Here is a 7,213-nt window from a genome sequence, read left to right on the forward strand (position 1 = left end):
CATTAGGCTTTGGCTGTCTTTCTTCATTGTAACAAACCCTCAGCTTTATCAATAGCGACATCTTTATATAAGTTTGAAAAATACTGTGACCTACCACAAAATCATTTAGACATTATCAAAGGCATGACATATAGTGCTACGCATGCCTACCATGAAGATAACTTCCCCGCTCGCTACAGAAAAAGTTTAAAAGAATTGAAGAATGATAATAGCTTACACATTACCAAGGCTGATAAATTCAATAGTTTAGTGGTTCTTGACAAAACTGACTACATATCACGCATGCATATTTTACTAGAGGATGAAATAACTTACAAAAAACTCGCAAAAAATCCGTTGGACCAAGTAATAAAAAACTTTAATATCAATATCAAACAAATTCTTAAAGATAAAAAAGAACTTTTGTGTCAGTAACTGTAAAGTGTCCCCTCATTACCTTATTTATATGGCCTAGTCAAAACTCATAAGGAAAACAAACCAATGCGCCCAATTATTTGTACTGTAGGATCAATTGCTTATAAACTATCTAAAATATCTTACTAAACTGTTATCCCCGCTACTAGGAACTGTATCTAATTCACACATCCGGAATTCTCTTGATCTTGTGGAAAAATTAAATAACATTGTACTAAACCCTAGCGATATTTTTGTCAGTTTTGATGTATGTTCTTTGTTTACAAAAGTCCCTATTGACTCTGTGCTAGATTATTTAAGTAATGAACTTGTACTGCATGAATTGCCTATGTCCGTTAGTCACATAATTTCCTTAATTAAGTTATGTATTTGTGATTGCAGATTTATTTTTAATGGAGAATATTACCAACAAATATTTGGTTGGCCATGGGTAACCCTTTATCACCTCTCCTTTCAAACTTATATATGGAATTTTTTGAGAGACAACACCTCCCGAATATCACACTTATCCCCTTAAAATGGTACCGATATGTCGATGATATCTTAGTAGTCTTGCCTGTTGGTATCGATGTAAATGATTTACTGTCTAAATTGAATAATTTAGTACCATGCATAAAATTCACTGTTGAAATTGAAAATAATAATGTCATCCCTTTCCTAGATGTATTAATACATAGAGAATCTTTCCAATGCAAATTCAGTATTTATAGAAAACCCACAAATAATTTAACATATGTACATTTTTATTCTGGCCACCATCTTAATATTAAAATTTCAATTTTTTCTTCTATGTTCCCTACGTGCTTTGCGTATCACGAGTCCACAATACTTGGACCAAGAAATAGAATACATAAAAAAGATAGGAAACGATCTCTTCTACCCACCTCATTTAATTGATTTATGTTATCAAAAAGCTCATAAAAAGTTTTATAATGTTGCTATTAATGAAAAAGAAATCTCTAAAAATGTACTTAGCTTACCTTATTTTCGTTGATTTGAAACCATAAAATCAATATTTAAATTATTTAATGTTAATGTAGTGCTCTCTTATAACAATACCATTAAAGGTATGCTAATTAAGAATAGTCCCGTAACAAATAACAACATCATTTACAAAATTCTTTGTAAGGATTGCCCATCGTTTTACGTTGGTCAGTCTAGTAAAAATTGATGTGTTCGGGTTAAGCAGCATATGTATACAGTTAGAACAGCCCAGACTTCAAATGCACTGTTTATCCATCTGAGTGAAAAATCTTATTGTATTAATTGGGGTGATACCTCGCTAATTGCTAGATCTAATGATTATGTTTCAAGAAATTTACTGGAATCGGCAGTTATACAAATCACTAATAAAAACAACCTAAATCTTAGTCTGGGAATGTACCATTTGGACCCATATATTTGTAAGATGTTTATGAAGGACCTCAAAATAAATGAACAACTAATAAATTAGTCCCACATGTATATAGTTATTAATTTCTCTCTTTCTGTCTGCTGCTGTCTGTCTGTCTCTGTCTGTCTGTCTCTCTCTCTCTCTCTCTCTCTCTCTTGGTTCGAAATCTCCCCTCTTTCTCTTGCTCGATATATATCTATATATATATATCTATATATATATATATATATATATATATATATATATATATATAATATATATATATATATATATATATATATATATTTTCTTTCGTCTTTTCATTAATAATAATTTTTGTTGGGAAAAAGATTGTGTAAAAAATTCATGATATTAAATTGTATATGCTCCCGTGTTGTTTTCAAAATGTACTGTTTTTCTGGAAGAATCACTTGTTACCGCGGGTATCCTTCAAGGAGTGGCTAGCCTATGACTCCTCCTCCTCTCTGTAGAGTGAAAATCGCCCTTATGGCTAATTTGGTAGTGTCCAGTTTGTATATTAAGCCTTCTTTTGACTATGGTGTTCTTTGTAAAATCAGTATGCCATTAGTAAAGGGTCCGAATAGGACCGAAAGTACTCGGCCAACTCGTTTTTTCATTTTTTCCTTCGTGGCCAAAAAAAACCTTAATTTACACATAGCATCACGTTTTATATACTTTCGTGATCAAGTTATTCATATATATATATTATATATATATATATATATATATATATATATATATATATATATATATATATATATATATATATTGTGTACTATTAAACTAATTTTGATATTAGCTCCTCATAATTATTTGGTCAGAGATGTAAAAAGCATCCCCTCCGTGTCATTCGATTCAGATCACAGGCTTCTCTTAATTAAATTAAAGATGACAAAACCCAAACCTATTGAAAGCCAAGTGAGAGAAAGATTTATTTTAGAGAATATGAGAGAAGAGGAGTGCTTAGTTAGATATCAAAACGAAATAAGTAGAGCTAAACAAATGCAACAGGAGAGCAATGACCAAATGAAAAATGGAGACACTTTAGAATGGCTGTAGTGGGTGCTGCTAATAATACAGTGCAAAAGAAAAGAGTTCGAGGTAGGAGGTAAAAAAACAAACTGCTTAGTGGACCCCCACACTAAAGGCCGCTGTTGCAAACAAAATGAAACTCTTCAGAAAATGGATGAAAACTTTGAATTTGGAAGATCACAATAACTATAAAGAAGCGTCGAGAGAAACGGAAAGAATAAAAGCTCAAACAAAAAGAGAAACATGGGAAACGAATAGGAGAAGATCTGGGAAATGATCTCCAAGGTACCAGAAAACTCATATATAGCACTGCCAAAAACTATAGAAAGGGAAGCCAACCACCCACTTATGTAATCAAAGACCCTATGGATGGGACAATTTTAACCGAACCCCGAGAAATTGAATTAGGATGGAAACATCACTTTGAAACACTACTAAACAACGGAAACAATGACCTTGAAGAGCATGTAGAATTTGATGTGGTTGGGGATGCAGAACCTGACATAACAACACTGGAGTTAAAAAATGCTCTCAAGAGGATGAGAAATGGTAAGGCCCCTTTAGTGGATACAATACCTGCAGAGCTCCTTAAAAACATGGGGGAGGATGGAGTCATCTGGCTACTAGAGCTAATCGACATACTCTGGAATGGCAAATGCCACCTGAAGACTGGAGAGAGATCTAATATGCCCAATCTATAAGAAAGGTGACAAGACAAATTGCAGCAATTATAGAGGAATATCCCTAATGCCACATGCTTTTAAAGTATATGAAAGAATACTTGAAACTAGATTGAGAGGATATGTTGAACCAAAGCTGGGTGAATGGCAAAACGGTTTTCGACCAGGAAGAGGGACAACTGATATGATTTTCTCCCTCAAGATGATATTTGAGAAGAGCTGGGAATGGGACAGGGATAGATATATTGCTTTTATAGATCTAGAAAAGGCTTTTGATAGAGTACCAAGAATGAAAATATGGGATGCCCTAAAAGACCCTTACTATGGAATCCCTGAGAAACTTATAAGAGCAATTTATAACACCTATCAAAACATCAGATCCAGAGTAAAAACAAATCAAGAGAATGAAGACTGGTTTGAAATAAAATCAGGAGTAAGACAGGGCAGCGTCCTTTCGCCACTTCTTTTTATATTGTTCTTAGATAAATGTATGAGGGAACTAGGTGAGGATGAAGCTGCAGATATGACCATCAACCTTATGTATGCAGAGACCATGCAATGATAGCCCTCAGCGCAGAATCTCTCCAAGAAAACGTCAACAACTGGAACGCGATCTTAACAGCTAATGGAATGCGGATCAACAGAATACACAGAGATCATGCACCTATCACGAACACCAAGTAACGTAGATGTAGAATTAGAAGGTCAGACATTGAAACAGTGTAGAAATTTCAAATACTTAGGAGTAGAGTTTAGTGACCAAAACGATTCAAAGCTGGAAATAACTACCCGAATACAGAAATTCAGTAACAATCTGTATCTGCTCTACCCACTAATGAAAGACAGAAATATACCTCGCAAAGTGAAAACCATAATATACCTCTTTATTTTAAGACCAATATTGACTTATGGCCATGAATCATGGACATTAACATCAAGAACTAGAAGCCAACTTCAAGCAGCTGAAATGAAAGCCCTAAGACTCATAAAAGGTGTAATAAGACTAGATAGGCTACGAAATGAAGACATTAGAAGAGAACTGGGAGTGGAGGGGATACTAGATTTTGTGGAGAGAAACCAGCTTAGATGGTTTGGACACACCAAAAGAATGGAGGAGGAGCGATATCCTATAAGGTTTTTGGAATGGACACCGGAAGGAAGGAGACCGGTAAGAAGACCAAAAATGAGATGGCTACAAAACATAGAGAGAGGAGTAGAGAGGAGAGGCTCTAGTTTGCGGGAAGTTGATGAGATGAGGCTCTATGATGATCGCCAAGAATGGAGACTGTTCCTGAAGCAGGACGACTGACAGGCCTGGAGACCTACCTGGCGTCTGGTGAGAAATTTGTACAGTACTTTCGCTTACTATGAGATTCAGGGCCTCTGTAACATGGTTTTTTGGACTTTGCTCCTTATCAAAGCATCGGATGTAGCTGAAAGTGGACATATGTATATTTTACAACCACACACAAATTTTGTCAGCATTATCAATAACCTAAACCTAATAGTTTTAATTTTTATAGAGTAAAAATTATCTTGCCGACGCCATGGGCAATGATTACGAGCCAAGAGTCGAAAAACATTCATTACGTAAGCAAGGTAAACACCATTTGTCGAAGTGTTGCCCCGCCCACCTTGTTCCATCGGCTCTGAAACCCATAGCAGTCAAGAATGGCTAACAGGATTTGGTATTGTCCCCGTGGCTGCAAAACTGCATTTGTCTTACGACTTAATGAAATAACCTATCATCTAATGTTAAACTTAATTTCTGAGGAGGCCATGGCTTATTGCACAGTGAAAAACATGACAAAGACTTTATGAATGGCGGAACGATACATAGATGTGGGTGGGGTATCTGTGCTAGCGTAGTAATACTACGTTTAGGCCAACTACTGGGATCCTTGAGGATCATTTAGCTCTTCTTACAACTACAAGAGAAATGAGTTTTTGTAGCCAGAAGTTAAATTTTCTAATCCAACAATGTCCATGATAGCCTTCAGTGTTATCCTGAATTATAACGAGGCCAAAGTGGGTGGAGCCTCATGAAGCCATCATTCTGACGATTATTATTGGTGAAGGTTTAAAGCCAAAATACGGTACCGGCTATTTTTTTCAGTAAATAGGTAGATAGCCAATAAATAAAAATTGCTTGACATTGGATATAGCAGTTATCAAATCAAGCTTGTCTACTATGTTTTTGAAAATTTCCAACTATTCTTTACATCTTGTCAATCTGATTGTGACCTATAAAGTAGACTGTAATTTCTTAGGAAACTTATTTTGGGAGTTAGACTGATAATCGAAGTGTTTTTGTATTTATTAACATATTTTGTTGGTTTGTTCATTATGACAACTATCAGTGGAGAGGTTTCAGAGTTCATAAAGGTGTGCTGCTTTGCTTGTATTTAAATTTTTGTCATTGTTGCCAGAGGTTTAGCCTTCGTTACGTATAGCCAATCATCCATCAAGAAAGAGGGAAGAAATGCTGTCATAAGTTACGTAACGAGTGCGTTCGAAACCTTTTCTCTGAGTAAGTTGGCCCGTCTTCAAAAAAGGCCACTTTTACATTATAAGTACCAAATTTATTCAACCTACGTAATGCAAAATATAGTCAAAATTTATGTGTAGATATAATGTGTATTCTGAATAAGGGTTATACTTATGAAATGCATCGATAAAAAGTTATTGCGAAAAAACCGTGTTACAGATGCCCTGAATCTCATAGTAGGTATATTTAGTGAAGCTAGGTCGTCCTGGGTTATCAGCCTACGTTCATCTTTCGTATTTATATTATTGGTAAGACTTTATATTAGATTTAATTCGAAGGATGAATGTTATAGTGAATGCATTCTATAAAATTATATTCTGTATATTTATAGCATAATGATGTTATTTTGATGTCGGAATGTATTTAATTTTCCAGGATATCATTTATCCATATGTTTAATTGAAGTGGCTTAGTCCGATGGTAAATTCCTTTTTTCTTACATTGGCGAGCACTCCCAACATTATCGGTAATTGCTTATTAGGTTTATATAGATTATATATGCAATTTACGATTTATTGATATATACTTTTCTCAAATTGAATTTATATAATTTCCTTTCTTTTACCATATCTTTATATATTCCTTTTTGTTGTTTATACAGGTGAGGTTGGAAAAGCTGAAATTAGTTTGGAAATTACCTCTAGATATAACCTCCTTCAAAAAATCTGAACAGACAATTTATAGCATGTTTACTTCTCTTAAATGGATATAATAAATTTGGTGAATTGTGTTGAAGAGTTTTCCTAACTACCATTGTAATCGTTCAAGGTTCAGCTTAATATATATATATATATATATATATATATATATATATATATATATATAGATATATATATATATATATATATATATATCTATATATATATAACTGTTGAATTTCGAATTCACTCTCCTATGGAACAACTTGCTACCAAAAGATGATATCCTAGTAAGTGTAATTTGGTCTCTTCCCTAATCAATGTTCGAATCCTGGCCTTTCAGAGGGGCTACAGAGGGCACAATTGTTATGTAAAGCAACAAAGAGAGAGAAGATTAGGCAGAAGAAGAATTTTACCTCAATGTTGTGGAAGTAGGAACCGAAAGGGAGGACCCTGACCTCATACACGTCTCGGATTTCTCCCAGATCAATTATCCAGAAAGGCTGGT

The sequence above is a fragment of the Macrobrachium nipponense genome, chromosome 38, assembly GCF_015104395.2.
Source record: "Macrobrachium nipponense isolate FS-2020 chromosome 38, ASM1510439v2, whole genome shotgun sequence".
In the NCBI taxonomy this organism is placed as follows: Eukaryota; Metazoa; Arthropoda; class Malacostraca; order Decapoda; family Palaemonidae; genus Macrobrachium; species Macrobrachium nipponense.